The following is a 19,705-nucleotide window of genomic DNA, read 5'->3' on the forward strand; positions in this document are numbered from 1 at the left end:
GATGGATGAGGATGAACTAGAGGGCTCGGAGATGGTGGAGGTATTTGGGCTGGGTGGAGGCTCCACTGCTACTGTCTCCAATGGCTGCTCTGGGATCTGCTCTGGGATGGAGCCTTGAGGTGTGTCAGGGCAGCTCCTCCTCAAGCCTGGAGAAGCAGAGGAGCTGCCCTTTTGCAGCTGGGCTCCTGCCTCTGCAGAGCCTTTCCTGGGGAGAGAGGAGACTGCTGAAGTCTCTTCTTTGCTGCCTCAGTTGGGTGCTTTGCTCTTGGAGGCAGCCCCCCCCACACCTTAGCAGCTCACAGCCATTTCTTTAGTGGCAGCATGATAACGAGCAGCCCACTGGTGCCAGGCTGCGGCACAGCACTGGCAGCTGCCAGGGGGAGACCATTTGGGTTGGGGCTGCCACTGGAACGTGCTGGGCTAGTCGAGTGGCACTAGGATGGAGAGGGATAAAGTGGAGAGCTTTGAGGGGGTGGAGAGCTGTGGGCTGGGTGGAGGCTGCAGCGTTAGCGCCTCCAAAGGCTGCTGCGGGCTGTGCTGTGAGACGGGGCTTGCAGCTGTGTGAGGGCAGCTCCTCCAGGCTTGAGGCAGAGCTGCCTGTTCCCAGCTGGGCTCGTGCCTCTGCAGAGGCTTTCCCGGGGAGAGGGGAGCCTGCCCAGGTGCTGGGCTGCAGGGGGCAGGTTGTGCCCGGCCCCGGCAGGGAGCGGGAGGCGCTGAGCCCCTGCCAGCCTCAGCGCGGGCGGCGCCAGCAGCGAAGGCGCCAAAGCCCCACACGCCCCAAGGCGCCTCAGGGCTGGCACCGCGCTCCGTGTGGCGCTGGGCGGCTTCGTGTGGCCGCAGCCAGGGCAGGGCCGCCAGGGGAGGCGGCGCCGCTCCAGGCCAGGCCCCGCTGCAGGCGCTGGGCTGCTGCTGCTGCTGCTGCTGCTGCTGCTCCGAGCCCTGACCCTGGGGCTGCCCTTCAGCTGTGCTCCAAGCACCCCCCCGGGGCCGTGCTCCCCGGCTCCCCTCCAACGCCCTGGCAGCGCGGCGATGCGCTCCAGGAAGGGACATTGCAGAGGCCTCTGGGGACTTCTCTCCTGCCTCAGATGGGTGCTTTGCCCACCCCCACAAGCTCTGGGCTTACCCTTCCCTGGCCCTGCACAGATGCTCAGCTGCCAGCCTCAGCACACAGAGACAAGCACCACAGCGCCACATGCCACACAGCACTTGATTTATTTGCAGCACAGAAAGGAGGAGCCCCTGGCTGACTTGCTGGGCTCTCTGCCCGGGTGGCTCCTCCAGGGGGGAAACCAGTTCTTCTTGGGCCGCTTTGGGGCCATGATGGGCGTGTTGGGTGGCACCAGGATGGATGGGGAGGAGCTGGAGATGCTTAAGACGAGGGAGGGCTTGGAGGCAGTGGAGAGCTGGGGGGTGATGGAGGGCTGGGAGGTGATGGAGGGCTGTGGGCTGGGTGGAAGCTGCACTGCTACTATCTCCAATGGCTGCTCTGGGATCTGCTCTGGGATGGAGCCTTGAGGTGTGTCAGGGCAGCTCCTCTGGTTCTCCAGGCGTGAGGAGGAGCTGCCCTTTTCCAGCTGGGCTCCTGACTCTGCAGAGCCTTTCCTGTGGAGAGAGGAGACTGCTGAAGTCCTCAGCTGCAGGTGGCAGCTTTTGCCCAGCCACTGCCCACAGCAGCCTGACTGGAAACGCTTCCTGGCTTTGAGCAGCCATGGAAGGGAGCAGTGGGGAAGACAAGGCCACGACTCACCCTTTGACTTTCTTGAGGCAGTAAAAGGCCACTGCAAAGCACACCCCAAATGCAAGTATAACGAAACAGCTAGTTGTTAACATTCTGCTGGTTAGAGTGCGCACTGTGACCTTCAGAAAGTTCATGTCCATGAGGCATGGCTTCTGCCAAGGAGTCTCAGCATCTCCACTTGTGCCTGTGCCCATATCTAGAGGAGCAATGGGAATGTTAGTGCATCCGGTGCACCACTGGCAAGCATGCAGCACATTTTCACTGCCAGGAAGTCCTCTTTTCCCCCAGTGCCAGTGCCTAGAGACACTCCCACCCTCTGGGACAGGTTGGCAGAGTGAAGGGCACCCAGTCTCCCTCCCTGACCTCTCTCCATTCCCCCTGCCTTATTTCAGTACTTTGCTCTTGGAGGAACTTAAGAGGAAGGATTGAGCTGAGTTTAACACAACTAAAATATAGACAAGCAGTGCAGTGCCTTGCTGTCAGGACAGCAGAGACTCACCCCCAGGATACCAGGCAGGTACCTGCGGGAGAGGCACCTGAGATGCTGGAGAAGTCCTTCCTGGGGGCACAGCTGTAAGCAAACACCCAGAGAAAGTCCAGTCAGCTCTTGCCATCTGCCTGGGCAGAATTGAACCCCAGCAGCCAGCAGGGGCTCACCCAAGCAAAGGGCACCACAGGCAGGTCTGCATCATCATCAGGCCGAGGTGCCCGGCTGGGAGTCCCCTGGGCTTGGAGCTGGCAGCTGCCAAAGGCAGGAGAAAGCCAGGACCTACCTGTGCCTTCTGCTGGAGCCTCAGTGCTGGAAGGCACCTGGGAAGCTGGGTGGCCTTGTCCTCCAGGCAAGCCTGCAAAGAAGCAGAGGGGAGAAGAGCTGCTGTGGCACAGCTGCAGACACTTCTGCAGCAGGCAGTGGCACTGAGGGGCATTCAGAGCCGGGCACCCCACGGCACTCAGCTCTGCCCTCTGCCCAGGAGCAGCCTGCAAAGAGCTACAGCCTGCCTGCAGTGGCACCGTGCTGGCACCAAAGTAAGCTCTGAGCTCAGCCCCAACAAGCCTCCTGCCTTGGCAGCCAGCACCGGCAGCACCTCCTGCTCCAAGGGCCACCAAGAGCTTCTCAAGCCCAAGCACCACGGGGGCATTCCTGAGCCCCACTGGCTCCCTCCTTCCTGCCCAGGACTTACCTGTAGGGCTCTTCTCAGGCTGGAGGGCAGGGAGTGACTGAGAAGTCAAGGAACCAGCAGGCACAGGACTGTCACCACTTCCAGTTCCCCCCTTGGCCACACCTGCAGGAGCAATGGCAACGTCAGGCTGTCCTGGGCACCACTGCCAAGCGTGCAGCACTTTTGCTCTGGCCAGGAAGTTCTCTTTCCCCCCAGTGCTGCTGCCTGCAGACACTCCCAGCCTCTGGGACAGGTTGTCCCACCCAACAAAACTCAGGAGGTCAGAAGGAGAGCATGGGGCAGAGCTCAGCTGCCTGAGCAGTCCCTCCTTCAGGGCACCAGGACACAAAGCATGGCTGCAGCAGGGACTGCCACCCCCATCTCCCTCCTTCCCTCTCTCCCTCCCTTGCCAGTGGCAGGGACCCAGGGCTGCTGCTGGGCCAATCACACAGCAGCTGCTTAAGACAGTAAGCAGGCAGCAAGGCCTGAAAGCCAGCAGGGCTGCTGGAGGCTAGGATCCAACCCTTGCCCTGTGCAGGCCACAGCGTGGCCACAGCGGTGCCTGCTGCTGCTGCCCAGGCTCAGGACTAAGGCAGAGTGAAGGGCACTCACCCTGTCCTCTCTCCAGATCCTCCAGCAGTTTCTTCAGGGTTTCCACAGCCTCTGGCAACTTCTTTGCTCCCTCACCTGAGTATTTTCCACTTGGAGGACCTAAAGAGACAGGGTTCAGCTGAGTTCCACATGAATAAAGCACACCAGCAGTGCTTGGTGTGAGGTCAGCACAGACTCACCCCTGCGATGCCCACGGGGTGGCAGTGGAAGAGGCAGGCAAGGAGCTGGAGAAGTTCCCCCGGGGGGCACAGCTGTAAGCAAACACCCAGAGAAGCTGCAGTCAGCTCTTGTCATCTGCCTGGTCACAACTCAACCCCAGCAGCCAACAGGAGCTCACCCAAGCAGAGGGCACCATGGGCAGGCCTGCATCCTCACCAGGCTGAGGTGCCCGGCTGGGAGTCCCTCGGGCTTGGAGCTGGCAGCTGCCAAAGGCAGGAGAAAGCCAGGACCTACCTGTGCCTTCTGCTGGAGCCTCAGTGCTGGAAGGCACCTGGGAAGCTGGGTGGCCTTGGCCTCTAGGCAAGCCTGCAAAGAAGCAGAGGGGAGAAGAGCTGCTGTGGCACAGCTGCAGACACTTCTGCAGCAGGCAGTGGCACTGAGGGGCATTCAGAGCCAGCCAATGCTCCTTCCTGCCCAGGACTTACCTGTGGGGCTCTTCTCAGGCTGGAGGGCAGGGAGTGACTGAGAAGTCAAGGAACCAGCAGGCACAGGACTGTCACCACTTCCAGTTCCCCCCTTGGCCACACCTGCAGGAGCAATGGCAATGTCAGGCTGTCCTGGGCACCACTGCCAAGCGTGCAGCACTTTTGCTCTGGCCAGGAAGTTCTCTTTCCCCCCAGTGCTGCTGCCTGCAGACACTCCCAGCCTCTGGGACAGGTTGTCCCACCCAACAAAACTCAGGAGGTCAGAAGGAGAGCATGGGGCAGAGCTCAGCTGCCTGAGCAGTCCCTCCTTCAGGGCACCAGGACACAAAGCATGGCTGCAGCAGGGACTGCCACCCCCATCTCCCTCCTTCCCTCTCTCCCTCCCTTGCCAGTGGCAGGGACCCAGGGCTGCTGCTGGGCCAATCACACAGCAGCTGCTTAAGACAGCAAGCAGGCAGCAAGGCCTGAAAGCCAGCAGGGCTGCTGGAGGCTAGGATCCAACCCTTGCCCTGTGCAGGCCACAGCGTGGCCACAGCTGTGCCTGCTGCTGCTGCCCAGGCTCAGGGCTAAGGCAGAGTGAAGGGCACTCACCATGTCCTCTCTCCAGATCCTCCAGCAGTTTCTTCAGGGTTTCCACAGCCTCTGGCAACTTCTTTGCTCCCTCACCTGAGTATTTTCCACTTGGAGGACCTAAAGAGACAGGGTTCAGCTGAGTTCCACATGAATAAAGCACACCAGCAGTGCTTGGTGTGAGGTCAGCACAGACTCACCCCTGCGATGCCCACGGGGTGGCAGTGGAAGAGGCAGGCAAGGAGCTGGAGAAGTTCCCCCTGGGGGCACAGCTGTAAGCAAACACCCAGGGAAGCTGCAGTCAGCTCTTGTCATCTGCCTGGGCACAACTCAACCCCAGCAGCCAACAGGAGCTCACCCAAGCAGAGGGCACCATGGGCAGGCCTGCATCCTCACCAGGCTGAGGTGCCCGGCTGGGAGTCCCTTGGGCTTGGAGCTGGCAGCTGCCAAAGGCAGGAGAAAGCCAGGACCTACCTGTGCCTTCTGCTGGAGCCTCAGTGCTGGAAGGCACCTGGGAAGCTGGGTGGCCTTGGCCTCTAGGCAAGCCTGCAAAGAAGCAGAGGGGAGAAGAGCTGCTGTGGCACAGCTGCAGACACTTCTGCAGCAGGCAGTGGCACTGAGGGGCATTCAGAGCCAGCCAATGCTCCTTCCTGCCCAGGACTTACCTGTGGGGCTCTTCTCAGGCTGGAGGGCAGGGAGTGACTGAGAAGTCAAGGAACCAGCAGGCACAGGACTGTCACCACTTCCAGTTCCCCCCTTGGCCACACCTGCAGGAGCAATGGCAACGTCAGGCTGTCCTGGGCACCACTGCCAAGCGTGCAGCACTATTGCTCTGGCCAGGAAGTTCTCTTTCCCCCCAATGCTGCTGCCTGCAGACACACTCCCAGCCTCTGGGACAGGTTGTCCCACCCAACAAACCTCAGGCAGCCAGAAGGAGAGCATGGGGCAGAGCTCAGCTGCCTGAGCAGTCCCTCCTTCAGGGCACCAGGACACAAAGCATGGCTGCAGCAGGGACTGCCACCCCCATCTCCCTCCTTCCCTCTCTCCCTCCCTTGCCAGTGGCAGGGACCCAGGGCTGCTGCTGGGCCAATCACACAGCAGCTGCTTGAGACAGCAAGCAGGCAGCAAGGCCTGAAAGCCAGCAGGGCTGCTGGAGGCTGGGATCCAGCCCTTGCCCCTCTGCAGGCCACAGCGTGGCCACACCTGTGCCTGCTGCTGCTGCCCAGGCTCAGGGCTAAGGCAGAGTGAAGGGCACTCACCCTGTCCTCTCTCCAGTTCCTCCAGCAGTTTCTTCAGGGTTTCCACAGCCTCTGGCAACTTCTTTGCTCCTCCACCTGAGTATTTTCCACTTGGAGGACCTAAAGGGAAAGGTACAGCTGAGTTCCACATGAATAGCAACTAAGGGGAAAGTTCTTTTCCCTACGCTGTCTGCTGTTCCTGACAGGGGTTGCTCTTTCCTATCAGTTGTGCAGAACTAGGGATTCCATTTCTATGGACTGGAGCCCTGCCACAGCACCATAGGATCCTTCTCCAAAGTGTTTTCTGTTTGTCTCAACATGGTTGGTTTGTTTTCCCTCAGAGGAGATTAAAATGCTGTCAAACAGTGCTGACTGACGTTTCTTTGCACTTCACCTGTATCTGGGCTGTCACAAACATTGAACCATAGAATCACAGGATTGGTTTGGTTGGGAGAGACTTTCCAAGATCACCAGTCCAAGCACTCTCTCTCTCTGCCAAGCCTGGTGCTAAACCGTGGCCCTCAGTACCATATCTCTGTGTGTCTCTGGGACACCTCCAGGGATGGGGATTCGATCACCTCCCTGGGCAGCCCGTGCCAGGGTTTGAGAACTCTTTCAGCAAAGTTCCTCCTGAAGTCCAACTTCAGCCTGCCCTGGTGCAACTTGAGGCCAATTCCTCTTATCCTATCACTTGTTACTAGGGAGAAGAGACCAACCAATGGAGCAAAACTAGAAATGGGAAGCTTCAGACTGGATGTTAGGGAGAAGTTCTTCCTCATGAGGGTGGTGAGACAGTGGCACAGGTTGCCCAGGGAGGTGGTGGAAGCCTCCTGCCTGGAGGTTTTTGCAGCCAGGCTGGATGTGGCTGTGAGCAACCTGCTGTAGTGTGAGGTGTCCGTGCCCATGGCAGGAGGGTTGGAACTCAATGACCCTTGAGGTCCCTTCAGACCCTGACAATTCTGTGATTCTAATCCCCTCCTGGCTTCAGTCTCCTTTCAGAGAGTTGTAGAGAGCTGGGGTGGGTCTAGTGGTACCAGGATGGATGAGGATGAACTAGAGGGCTCGGAGATGGTGGAGGTATTTGGGCTGGGTGGAGGCTCCACTGCTACTGTCTCCAATGGCTGCTCTGGGATCTGCTCTGGGATGGAGCCTTGAGGTGTGTCAGGGCAGCTCCTCCTCAAGCCTGGAGAAGCAGAGGAGCTGCCCTTTTGCAGCTGGGCTCCTGCCTCTGCAGAGCCTTTCCTGGGGAGAGAGGAGACTGCTGAAGTCTCTTCTTTGCTGCCTCAGTTGGGTGCTTTGCTCTTGGAGGCAGCCCCCCCCACACCTTAGCAGCTCACAGCCATTTCTTTAGTGGCAGCATGATAACGAGCAGCCCACTGGTGCCAGGCTGCGGCACAGCACTGGCAGCTGCCAGGGGGAGACCATTTGGGTTGGGGCTGCCACTGGAACGTGCTGGGCTAGTCGAGTGGCACTAGGATGGAGAGGGATAAAGTGGAGAGCTTTGAGGGGGTGGAGAGCTGTGGGCTGGGTGGAGGCTGCAGCGTTAGCGCCTCCAAAGGCTGCTGCGGGCTGTGCTGTGAGACGGGGCTTGCAGCTGTGTGAGGGCAGCTCCTCCAGGCTTGAGGCAGAGCTGCCTGTTCCCAGCTGGGCTCGTGCCTCTGCAGAGGCTTTCCCGGGGAGAGGGGAGCCTGCCCAGGTGCTGGGCTGCAGGGGGCAGGTTGTGCCCGGCCCCGGCAGGGAGCGGGAGGCGCTGAGCCCCTGCCAGCCTCAGCGCGGGCGGCGCCAGCAGCGAAGGCGCCAAAGCCCCACACGCCCCAAGGCGCCTCAGGGCTGGCACCGCGCTCCGTGTGGCGCTGGGCGGCTTCGTGTGGCCGCAGCCAGGGCAGGGCCGCCAGGGGAGGCGGCGCCGCTCCAGGCCAGGCCCCGCTGCAGGCGCTGGGCTGCTGCTGCTGCTGCTGCTGCTCCGAGCCCTGACCCTGGGGCTGCCCTTCAGCTGTGCTCCAAGCACCCCCCCGGGGCCGTGCTCCCCGGCTCCCCTCCAACGCCCTGGCAGCGCGGCGATGCGCTCCAGGAAGGGACATTGCAGAGGCCTCTGGGGACTTCTCTCCTGCCTCAGATGGGTGCTTTGCCCACCCCCACAAGCTCTGGGCTTACCCTTCCCTGGCCCTGCACAGATGCTCAGCTGCCAGCCTCAGCACACAGAGACAAGCACCACAGCGCCACATGCCACACAGCACTTGATTTATTTGCAGCACAGAAAGGAGGAGCCCCTGGCTGACTTGCTGGGCTCTCTGCCCGGGTGGCTCCTCCAGGGGGGAAACCAGTTCTTCTTGGGCCGCTTTGGGGCCATGATGGGCGTGTTGGGTGGCACCAAGATGGATGGGGAGGAGCTGGAGACGCTTAAGACGAGGGAGGGCTTGGAGGCAGTGGAGAGCTGGGGGGTGATGGAGCGCTGGGAGGTGATGGAGCGCTGGGAGGTGATGGAGGGCTGGGAGGTGATGGAGGGCTGTGGGCTGGGTGGAAGCTGCACTGCTACTATCTCCAATGGCTGCTCTGGGATCTGCTCTGGGATGGAGCCTTGAGGTGTGTCAGGGCAGCTCCTCTGGTTCTCCAGGCGTGAGGAGGAGCTGCCCTTTTCCAGCTGGGCTCCTGACTCTGCAGAGCCTTTCCTGTGGAGAGAGGAGACTGCTGAAGTCCTCAGCTGCAGGTGGCAGCTTTTGCCCAGCCACTGCCCACAGCAGCCTGACTGGAAACGCTTCCTGGCTTTGAGCAGCCATGGAAGGGAGCAGTGGGGAGGACAAGGCCACGACTCACCCTTTGACTTTCTTGAGGCAGTAAAAGGCCACTGCAAAGCACACCCCAAATGCAAGTATAACGAAACAGCTAGTTGTTAACATTCTGCTGGTTAGAGTGCGCACTGTGACCTTCAGAAAGTTCATGTCCATGAGGCATGGCTTCTGCCAAGGAGTCTCAGCATCTCCACTTGTGCCTGTGCCCATATCTAGAGGAGCAATGGGAATGTTAGTGCATCCGGTGCACCACTGGCAAGCATGCAGCACATTTTCACTGCCAGGAAGTCCTCTTTTCCCCCAGTGCCAGTGCCTAGAGACACTCCCACCCTCTGGGACAGGTTGGCAGAGTGAAGGGCACCCAGTCTCCCTCCCTGACCTCTCTCCATTCCCCCTGCCTTATTTCAGTACTTTGCTCTTGGAGGAACTTAAGAGGAAGGATTGAGCTGAGTTTAACACAACTAAAATATAGACAAGCAGTGCAGTGCCTTGCTGTCAGGACAGCAGAGACTCACCCCCAGGATACCAGGCAGGTACCTGCGGGAGAGGCACCTGAGATGCTGGAGAAGTCCTTCCTGGGGGCACAGCTGTAAGCAAACACCCAGAGAAAGTCCAGTCAGCTCTTGCCATCTGCCTGGGCAGAATTGAACCCCAGCAGCCAGCAGGGGCTCACCCAAGCAAAGGGCACCACAGGCAGGTCTGCATCGTCATCAGGCCGAGGTGCCCGGCTGGGAGTCCCCTGGGCTTGGAGCTGGCAGCTGCCAAAGGCAGGAGAAAGCCAGGACCTACCTGTGCCTTCTGCTGGAGCCTCAGTGCTGGAAGGCACCTGGGAAGCTGGGTGGCCTTGGCCTCCAGGCAAGCCTGCAAAGAAGCAGAGGGGAGAAGAGCTGCTGTGGCACAGCTGCAGACACTTCTGCAGCAGGGAGTGGCACTGAGGGGCATTCAGAGCCGGGCACCCCACGGCACTCAGCTCTGCCCTCTGCCCAGGAGCAGCCTGCAAAGAGCTACAGCCTGCCTGCAGTGGCACCGTGCTGGCACCAAAGTAAGCTCTGAGCTCAGCCCCAACAAGCCTCCTGCCTTGGCAGCCAGCACCGGCAGCACCTCCTGCTCCAAGGGCCACCAAGAGCTTCTCAAGCCCAAGCACCACGGGGGCATTCCTGAGCCCCACTGGCTCCCTCCTTCCTGCCCAGGACTTACCTGTAGGGCTCTTCTCAGGCTGGAGGGCAGGGAGTGACTGAGAAGTCAAGGAACCAGCAGGCACAGGACTGTCACCACTTCCAGTTCCCCCCTTGGCCACACCTGCAGGAGCAATGGCAACGTCAGGCTGTCCTGGGCACCACTGCCAAGCGTGCAGCACTTTTGCTCTGGCCAGGAAGTTCTCTTTCCCCCCAGTGCTGCTGCCTGCAGACACTCCCAGCCTCTGGGACAGGTTGTCCCACCCAACAAAACTCAGGAGGTCAGAAGGAGAGCATGGGGCAGAGCTCAGCTGCCTGAGCAGTCCCTCCTTCAGGGCACCAGGACACAAAGCATGGCTGCAGCAGGGACTGCCACCCCCATCTCCCTCCTTCCCTCTCTCCCTCCCTTGCCAGTGGCAGGGACCCAGGGCTGCTGCTGGGCCAATCACACAGCAGCTGCTTAAGACAGTAAGCAGGCAGCAAGGCCTGAAAGCCAGCAGGGCTGCTGGAGGCTAGGATCCAACCCTTGCCCTGTGCAGGCCACAGCGTGGCCACAGCGGTGCCTGCTGCTGCTGCCCAGGCTCAGGACTAAGGCAGAGTGAAGGGCACTCACCATGTCCTCTCTCCAGATCCTCCAGCAGTTTCTTCAGGGTTTCCACAGCCTCTGGCAACTTCTTTGCTCCCTCACCTGAGTATTTTCCACTTGGAGGACCTAAAGAGACAGGGTTCAGCTGAGTTCCACATGAATAAAGCACACCAGCAGTGCTTGGTGTGAGGTCAGCACAGACTCACCCCTGCGATGCCCACGGGGTGGCAGTGGAAGAGGCAGGCAAGGAGCTGGAGAAGTTCCCCCGGGGGGCACAGCTGTAAGCAAACACCCAGAGAAGCTGCAGTCAGCTCTTGTCATCTGCCTGGTCACAACTCAACCCCAGCAGCCAACAGGAGCTCACCCAAGCAGAGGGCACCATGGGCAGGCCTGCATCCTCACCAGGCTGAGGTGCCCGGCTGGGAGTCCCTCGGGCTTGGAGCTGGCAGCTGCCAAAGGCAGGAGAAAGCCAGGACCTACCTGTGCCTTCTGCTGGAGCCTCAGTGCTGGAAGGCACCTGGGAAGCTGGGTGGCCTTGGCCTCCAGGCAAGCCTGCAAAGAAGCAGAGGGGAGAAGAGCTGCTGTGGCACAGCTGCAGACACTTCTGCAGCAGGCAGTGGCACTGAGGGGCATTCAGAGCCAGCCAATGCTCCTTCCTGCCCAGGACTTACCTGTGGGGCTCTTCTCAGGCTGGAGGGCAGGGAGTGACTGAGAAGTCAAGGAACCAGCAGGCACAGGACTGTCACCACTTCCAGTTCCCCCCTTGGCCACACCTGCAGGAGCAATGGCAACGTCAGGCTGTCCTGGGCACCACTGCCAAGCGTGCAGCACTATTGCTCTGGCCAGGAAGTTCTCTTTCCCCCCAGTGCTGCTGCCTGCAGACACACTCCCAGCCTCTGGGACAGGTTGTCCCACCCAACAAACCTCAGGCAGCCAGAAGGAGAGCATGGGGCAGAGCTCAGCTGCCTGAGCAGTCCCTCCTTCAGGGCACCAGGACACAAAGCATGGCTGCAGCAGGGACTGCCACCCCCATCTCCCTCCTTCCCTCTCTCCCTCCCTTGCCAGTGGCAGGGACCCAGGGCTGCTGCTGGGCCAATCACACAGCAGCTGCTTGAGACAGCAAGCAGGCAGCAAGGCCTGAAAGCCAGCAGGGCTGCTGGAGGCTGGGATCCAGCCCTTGCCCCTCTGCAGGCCATAGCGTGGCCACACCTGTGCCTGCTGCTGCTGCCCAGGCTCAGGGCTAAGGCAGAGTGAAGGGCACTCACCCTGTCCTCTCTCCAGTTCCTCCAGCAGTTTCTTCAGGGTTTCCACAGCCTCTGGCAACTTCTTTGCTCCTCCACCTGAGTATTTTCCACTTGGAGGACCTAAAGGGAAAGGTACAGCTGAGTTCCACATGAATAGCAACTAAGGGGAAAGTTCTTTTCCCTACGCTGTCTGCTGTTCCTGACAGGGGTTGCTCTTTCCTATCAGTTGTGCAGAACTAGGGATTCCATTTCTATGGACTGGAGCCCTGCCACAGCACCATAGGATCCTTCTCCAAAGTGTTTTCTGTTTGTCTCAACATGGTTGGTTTGTTTTCCCTCAGAGGAGATTAAAATGCTGTCAAACAGTGCTGACTGACGTTTCTTTGCACTTCACCTGTATCTGGGCTGTCACAAACATTGAACCATAGAATCACAGGATTGGTTTGGTTGGGAGAGACTTTCCAAGATCACCAGTCCAAGCACTCTCTCTCTCTGCCAAGCCTGGTGCTAAACCGTGGCCCTCAGTACCATATCTCTGTGTGTCTCTGGGACACCTCCAGGGATGGGGATTCGATCACCTCCCTGGGCAGCCCGTGCCAGGGTTTGAGAACTCTTTCAGCAAAGTTCCTCCTGAAGTCCAACTTCAGCCTGCCCTGGTGCAACTTGAGGCCAATTCCTCTTATCCTATCACTTGTTACTAGGGAGAAGAGACCAACCAATGGAGCAAAACTAGAAATGGGAAGCTTCAGACTGGATGTTAGGGAGAAGTTCTTCCTCATGAGGGTGGTGAGACAGTGGCACAGGTTGCCCAGGGAGGTGGTGGAAGCCTCCTGCCTGGAGGTTTTTGCAGCCAGGCTGGATGTGGCTGTGAGCAACCTGCTGTAGTGTGAGGTGTCCGTGCCCATGGCAGGAGGGTTGGAACTCAATGACCCTTGAGGTCCCTTCAGACCCTGACAATTCTGTGATTCTAATCCCCTCCTGGCTTCAGTCTCCTTTCAGAGAGTTGTAGAGAGCTGGGGTGGGTCTAGTGGTACCAGGATGGATGAGGATGAACTAGAGGGCTCGGAGATGGTGGAGGTATTTGGGCTGGGTGGAGGCTCCACTGCTACTGTCTCCAATGGCTGCTCTGGGATCTGCTCTGGGATGGAGCCTTGAGGTGTGTCAGGGCAGCTCCTCCTCAAGCCTGGAGAAGCAGAGGAGCTGCCCTTTTGCAGCTGGGCTCCTGCCTCTGCAGAGCCTTTCCTGGGGAGAGAGGAGACTGCTGAAGTCTCTTCTTTGCTGCCTCAGTTGGGTGCTTTGCTCTTGGAGGCAGCCCCCCCCACACCTTAGCAGCTCACAGCCATTTCTTTAGTGGCAGCATGATAACGAGCAGCCCACTGGTGCCAGGCTGCGGCACAGCACTGGCAGCTGCCAGGGGGAGACCATTTGGGTTGGGGCTGCCACTGGAACGTGCTGGGCTAGTCGAGTGGCACTAGGATGGAGAGGGATAAAGTGGAGAGCTTTGAGGGGGTGGAGAGCTGTGGGCTGGGTGGAGGCTGCAGCGTTAGCGCCTCCAAAGGCTGCTGCGGGCTGTGCTGTGAGACGGGGCTTGCAGCTGTGTGAGGGCAGCTCCTCCAGGCTTGAGGCAGAGCTGCCTGTTCCCAGCTGGGCTCGTGCCTCTGCAGAGGCTTTCCCGGGGAGAGGGGAGCCTGCCCAGGTGCTGGGCTGCAGGGGGCAGGTTGTGCCCGGCCCCGGCAGGGAGCGGGAGGCGCTGAGCCCCTGCCAGCCTCAGCGCGGGCGGCGCCAGCAGCGAAGGCGCCAAAGCCCCACACGCCCCAAGGCGCCTCAGGGCTGGCACCGCGCTCGGTGTGGCGCTGGGCGGCTTCGTGTGGCCGCAGCCAGGGCAGGGCCGCCAGGGGAGGCGGCGCCGCTCCAGGCCAGGCCCCGCTGCAGGCGCTGGGCTGCTGCTGCTGCTGCTGCTGCTGCTGCTGCTCCGAGCCCTGACCCTGGGGCTGCCCTTCAGCTGTGCTCCAAGCACCCCCCCGGGGCCGTGCTCCCCGGCTCCCCTCCAACGCCCTGGCAGCGCGGCGATGCGCTCCAGGAAGGGACATTGCAGAGGCCTCTGGGGACTTCTCTCCTGCCTCAGATGGGTGCTTTGCCCACCCCCACAAGCTCTGGGCTTACCCTTCCCTGGCCCTGCACAGATGCTCAGCTGCCAGCCTCAGCACACAGAGACAAGCACCACAGCGCCACATGCCGCACAGCACTTGATTTATTTGCAGCACAGAAAGGAGGAGCCCCTGGCTGACTTGCTGGGCTCTCTGCCCGGGTGGCTCCTCCAGGGGGGAAACCAGTTCTTCTTGGGCCGCTTTGGGGCCATGATGGGCGTGTTGGGTGGCACCAAGATGGATGGGGAGGAGCTGGAGACGCTTAAGACGAGGGAGGGCTTGGAGGCAGTGGAGAGCTGGGGGGTGATGGAGGGCTGGGAGGTGATGGAGGGCTGTGGGCTGGGTGGAAGCTGCACTGCTACTATCTCCAATGGCTGCTCTGGGATCTGCTCTGGGATGGAGCCTTGAGGTGTGTCAGGGCAGCTCCTCTGGTTCTCCAGGCGTGAGGAGGAGCTGCCCTTTTCCAGCTGGGCTCCTGACTCTGCAGAGCCTTTCCTGTGGAGAGAGGAGACTGCTGAAGTCCTCAGCTGCAGGTGGCAGCTTTTGCCCAGCCACTGCCCACAGCAGCCTGACTGGAAACGCTTCCTGGCTTTGAGCAGCCATGGAAGGGAGCAGTGGGGAGGACAAGGCCACGACTCACCCTTTGACTTTCTTGAGGCAGTAAAAGGCCACTGCAAAGCACACCCCAAATGCAAGTATAACGAAACAGCTAGTTGTTAACATTCTGCTGGTTAGAGTGTGCACTGTGACCTTCAGAAAGTTCATGTCCATGAGGCATGGCTTCTGCCAAGGAGTCTCAGCATCTCCACTTGTGCCTGTGCCCATATCTAGAGGAGCAATGGGAATGTTAGTGCATCCGGTGCACCACTGGCAAGCATGCAGCACATTTTCACTGCCAGGAAGTCCTCTTTTCCCCCAGTGCCAGTGCCTAGAGACACTCCCACCCTCTGGGACAGGTTGGCAGAGTGAAGGGCACCCAGTCTCCCTCCCTGACCTCTCTCCATTCCCCCTGCCTTATTTCAGTACTTTGCTCTTGGAGGAACTTAAGAGGAAGGATTGAGCTGAGTTTAACACAACTAAAATATAGACAAGCAGTGCAGTGCCTTGCTGTCAGGACAGCAGAGACTCACCCCCAGGATACCAGGCAGGTACCTGCGGGAGAGGCACCTGAGATGCTGGAGAAGTCCTTCCTGGGGGCACAGCTGTAAGCAAACACCCAGAGAAAGTCCAGTCAGCTCTTGCCATCTGCCTGGGCAGAATTGAACCCCAGCAGCCAGCAGGGGCTCACCCAAGCAAAGGGCACCACAGGCAGGTCTGCATCGTCATCAGGCCGAGGTGCCCGGCTGGGAGTCCCCTGGGCTTGGAGCTGGCAGCTGCCAAAGGCAGGAGAAAGCCAGGACCTACCTGTGCCTTCTGCTGGAGCCTCAGTGCTGGAAGGCACCTGGGAAGCTGGGTGGCCTTGGCCTCCAGGCAAGCCTGCAAAGAAGCAGAGGGGAGAAGAGCTGCTGTGGCACAGCTGCAGACACTTCTGCAGCAGGGAGTGGCACTGAGGGGCATTCAGAGCCGGGCACCCCACGGCACTCAGCTCTGCCCTCTGCCCAGGAGCAGCCTGCAAAGAGCTACAGCCTGCCTGCAGTGGCACCGTGCTGGCACCAAAGTAAGCTCTGAGCTCAGCCCCAACAAGCCTCCTGCCTTGGCAGCCAGCACCGGCAGCACCTCCTGCTCCAAGGGCCACCAAGAGCTTCTCAAGCCCAAGCACCACGGGGGCATTCCTGAGCCCCACTGGCTCCCTCCTTCCTGCCCAGGACTTACCTGTAGGGCTCTTCTCAGGCTGGAGGGCAGGGAGTGACTGAGAAGTCAAGGAACCAGCAGGCACAGGACTGTCACCACTTCCAGTTCCCCCCTTGGCCACACCTGCAGGAGCAATGGCAACGTCAGGCTGTCCTGGGCACCACTGCCAAGCGTGCAGCACTTTTGCTCTGGCCAGGAAGTTCTCTTTCCCCCCAGTGCTGCTGCCTGCAGACACTCCCAGCCTCTGGGACAGGTTGTCCCACCCAACAAAACTCAGGAGGTCAGAAGGAGAGCATGGGGCAGAGCTCAGCTGCCTGAGCAGTCCCTCCTTCAGGGCACCAGGACACAAAGCATGGCTGCAGCAGGGACTGCCACCCCCATCTCCCTCCTTCCCTCTCTCCCTCCCTTGCCAGTGGCAGGGACCCAGGGCTGCTGCTGGGCCAATCACACAGCAGCTGCTTAAGACAGTAAGCAGGCAGCAAGGCCTGAAAGCCAGCAGGGCTGCTGGAGGCTAGGATCCAACCCTTGCCCTGTGCAGGCCACAGCGTGGCCACAGCGGTGCCTGCTGCTGCTGCCCAGGCTCAGGACTAAGGCAGAGTGAAGGGCACTCACCATGTCCTCTCTCCAGATCCTCCAGCAGTTTCTTCAGGGTTTCCACAGCCTCTGGCAACTTCTTTGCTCCCTCACCTGAGTATTTTCCACTTGGAGGACCTAAAGAGACAGGGTTCAGCTGAGTTCCACATGAATAAAGCACACCAGCAGTGCTTGGTGTGAGGTCAGCACAGACTCACCCCTGCGATGCCCACGGGGTGGCAGTGGAAGAGGCAGGCAAGGAGCTGGAGAAGTTCCCCCGGGGGGCACAGCTGTAAGCAAACACCCAGAGAAGCTGCAGTCAGCTCTTGTCATCTGCCTGGTCACAACTCAACCCCAGCAGCCAACAGGAGCTCACCCAAGCAGAGGGCACCATGGGCAGGCCTGCATCCTCACCAGGCTGAGGTGCCCGGCTGGGAGTCCCTCGGGCTTGGAGCTGGCAGCTGCCAAAGGCAGGAGAAAGCCAGGACCTACCTGTGCCTTCTGCTGGAGCCTCAGTGCTGGAAGGCACCTGGGAAGCTGGGTGGCCTTGGCCTCCAGGCAAGCCTGCAAAGAAGCAGAGGGGAGAAGAGCTGCTGTGGCACAGCTGCAGACACTTCTGCAGCAGGCAGTGGCACTGAGGGGCATTCAGAGCCAGCCAATGCTCCTTCCTGCCCAGGACTTACCTGTGGGGCTCTTCTCAGGCTGGAGGGCAGGGAGTGACTGAGAAGTCAAGGAACCAGCAGGCACAGGACTGTCACCACTTCCAGTTCCCCCCTTGGCCACACCTGCAGGAGCAATGGCAACGTCAGGCTGTCCTGGGCACCACTGCCAAGCGTGCAGCACTATTGCTCTGGCCAGGAAGTTCTCTTTCCCCCCAGTGCTGCTGCCTGCAGACACACTCCCAGCCTCTGGGACAGGTTGTCCCACCCAACAAACCTCAGGCAGCCAGAAGGAGAGCATGGGGCAGAGCTCAGCTGCCTGAGCAGTCCCTCCTTCAGGGCACCAGGACACAAAGCATGGCTGCAGCAGGGACTGCCACCCCCATCTCCCTCCTTCCCTCTCTCCCTCCCTTGCCAGTGGCAGGGACCCAGGGCTGCTGCTGGGCCAATCACACAGCAGCTGCTTGAGACAGCAAGCAGGCAGCAAGGCCTGAAAGCCAGCAGGGCTGCTGGAGGCTGGGATCCAGCCCTTGCCCCTCTGCAGGCCATAGCGTGGCCACACCTGTGCCTGCTGCTGCTGCCCAGGCTCAGGGCTAAGGCAGAGTGAAGGGCACTCACCCTGTCCTCTCTCCAGTTCCTCCAGCAGTTTCTTCAGGGTTTCCACAGCCTCTGGCAACTTCTTTGCTCCTCCACCTGAGTATTTTCCACTTGGAGGACCTAAAGGGAAAGGTACAGCTGAGTTCCACATGAATAGCAACTAAGGGGAAAGTTCTTTTCCCTACGCTGTCTGCTGTTCCTGACAGGGGTTGCTCTTTCCTATCAGTTGTGCAGAACTAGGGATTCCATTTCTATGGACTGGAGCCCTGCCACAGCACCATAGGATCCTTCTCCAAAGTGTTTTCTGTTTGTCTCAACATGGTTGGTTTGTTTTCCCTCAGAGGAGATTAAAATGCTGTCAAACAGTGCTGACTGACGTTTCTTTGCACTTCACCTGTATCTGGGCTGTCACAAACATTGAACCATAGAATCACAGGATTGGTTTGGTTGGGAGAGACTTTCCAAGATCACCAGTCCAAGCACTCTCTCTCTCTGCCAAGCCTGGTGCTAAACCGTGGCCCTCAGTACCATATCTCTGTGTGTCTCTGGGACACCTCCAGGGATGGGGATTCGATCACCTCCCTGGGCAGCCCGTGCCAGGGTTTGAGAACTCTTTCAGCAAAGTTCCTCCTGAAGTCCAACTTCAGCCTGCCCTGGTGCAACTTGAGGCCAATTCCTCTTATCCTATCACTTGTTACTAGGGAGAAGAGACCAACCAATGGAGCAAAACTAGAAATGGGAAGCTTCAGACTGGATGTTAGGGAGAAGTTCTTCCTCATGAGGGTGGTGAGACAGTGGCACAGGTTGCCCAGGGAGGTGGTGGAAGCCTCCTGCCTGGAGGTTTTTGCAGCCAGGCTGGATGTGGCTGTGAGCAACCTGCTGTAGTGTGAGGTGTCCGTGCCCATGGCAGGAGGGTTGGAACTCAATGACCCTTGAGGTCCCTTCAGACCCTGACAATTCTGTGATTCTAATCCCCTCCTGGCTTCAGTCTCCTTTCAGAGAGTTGTAGAGAGCTGGGGTGGGTCTAGTGGTACCAGGATGGATGAGGATGAACTAGAGGGCTCGGAGATGGTGGAGGTATTTGGGCTGGGTGGAGGCTCCACTGCTACTGTCTCCAATGGCTGCTCTGGGATCTGCTCTGGGATCTGCTCTGGGATGGAGCCTTGAGGTGTGTCAGGGCAGCTCCTCCTCAAGCCTGGAGAAGCAGAGGAGCTGCCCTTTTGCAGCTGGGCTCCTGCCTCTGCAGAGCCTTTCCTGGGGAGAGAGGAGACTGCTGAAGTCTCTTCTTTGCTGCCTCAGTTGGGTGCTTTGCTCTTGGAGGCAGCCCCCCCCACACCTTAGCAGCTCACAGCCATTTCTTTAGTGGCAGCATGATAACGAGCAGCCCACTGGTGCCAGGCTGCGGCACAGCACTGGCAGCTGCCAGGGGGAGACCATTTGGGTTGGGGCTGCCACTGGAACGTGCTGGGCTAGTCGGGTGGCACTAGGATGGAGAGGGATAAAGTGGAGAGCTTTGAGGGGGTGGAGAGCTGTGGGCTGGGTGGAGGCTGCAGCGTTAGCGCCTCCAAAGGCTGCTGCGGGCTGTGCTGTGAGACGGGGCTTGCAGCTGTGTGAGGGCAGCTCCTCCAGGCTTGAGGCAGAGCTGCCTGTTCCCAGCTGGGCTCGTGCCTCTGCAGAGGCTTTCCCGGGGAGAGGGGAGCCTGCCCAGGTGCTGGGCTGCAGGGGGCAGGTTGTGCCCGGCCCCGGCAGGGAGCGGGAGGCGCTGAGCCCCTGCCAGCCTCAGCGCGGGCGGCGCCAGCAGCGAAGGCGCCAAAGCCCCACACGCCCCAAGGCGCCTCAGGGCTGGCACCGCGCTCGGTGTGGCGCTGGGCGGCTTCGTGTGGCCGCAGCCAGGGCAGGGCCGCCAGGGGAGGCGGCGCCGCTCCAGGCCAGGCCCCGCTGCAGGCGCTGGGCTGCTGCTGCTGCTGCTGCTGCTGCTCCGAGCCCTGACCCTGGGGCTGCCCTTCAGCTGTGCTCCAAGCACCCCCCCGGGGCCGTGCTCCCCGGCTCCCCTCCAACGCCCTGGCAGCGCGGCGATGCGCTCCAGGAAGGGACATTGCAGAGGCCTCTGGGGACTTCTCTCCTGCCTCAGATGGGTGCTTTGCCCACCCCCACAAGCTCTGGGCTTACCCTTCCCTGGCCC

At 60.2% G+C, this 19,705-nt stretch overlaps 2 long non-coding RNA genes across 2 annotated transcripts; both read right to left on the minus strand.

Moving 5' to 3' along the window:
• Nucleotides 1–1,490: 1,490 nt before the first annotated feature.
• Nucleotides 1,491–2,313, minus strand: LOC137453439 (uncharacterized). Its single transcript, XR_010990380.1, has 3 exons — nucleotides 2,238–2,313; nucleotides 1,748–1,934; nucleotides 1,491–1,602 (listed from the first exon to the last, which is right to left on the minus strand). It is a non-coding gene; the product is annotated as an uncharacterized lncRNA (long non-coding RNA).
• Nucleotides 2,314–8,389: 6,076 nt separating this feature from the next.
• Nucleotides 8,390–9,342, minus strand: LOC137453440 (uncharacterized). The gene is made up of 3 exons (XR_010990381.1): nucleotides 9,267–9,342; nucleotides 8,777–8,963; nucleotides 8,390–8,631 (listed from the first exon to the last, which is right to left on the minus strand). It is a non-coding gene; the product is annotated as an uncharacterized lncRNA (long non-coding RNA).
• Nucleotides 9,343–19,705: the final 10,363 nt, after the last annotated feature.

Source organism: Melanerpes formicivorus, unplaced genomic scaffold, assembly GCF_026170545.1.
Source record: "Melanerpes formicivorus ecotype bairdi unplaced genomic scaffold, bMelFor1.0.p_v2 SCAF_66, whole genome shotgun sequence".
NCBI classification, from domain to species: domain Eukaryota; kingdom Metazoa; phylum Chordata; class Aves; order Piciformes; family Picidae; genus Melanerpes; species Melanerpes formicivorus.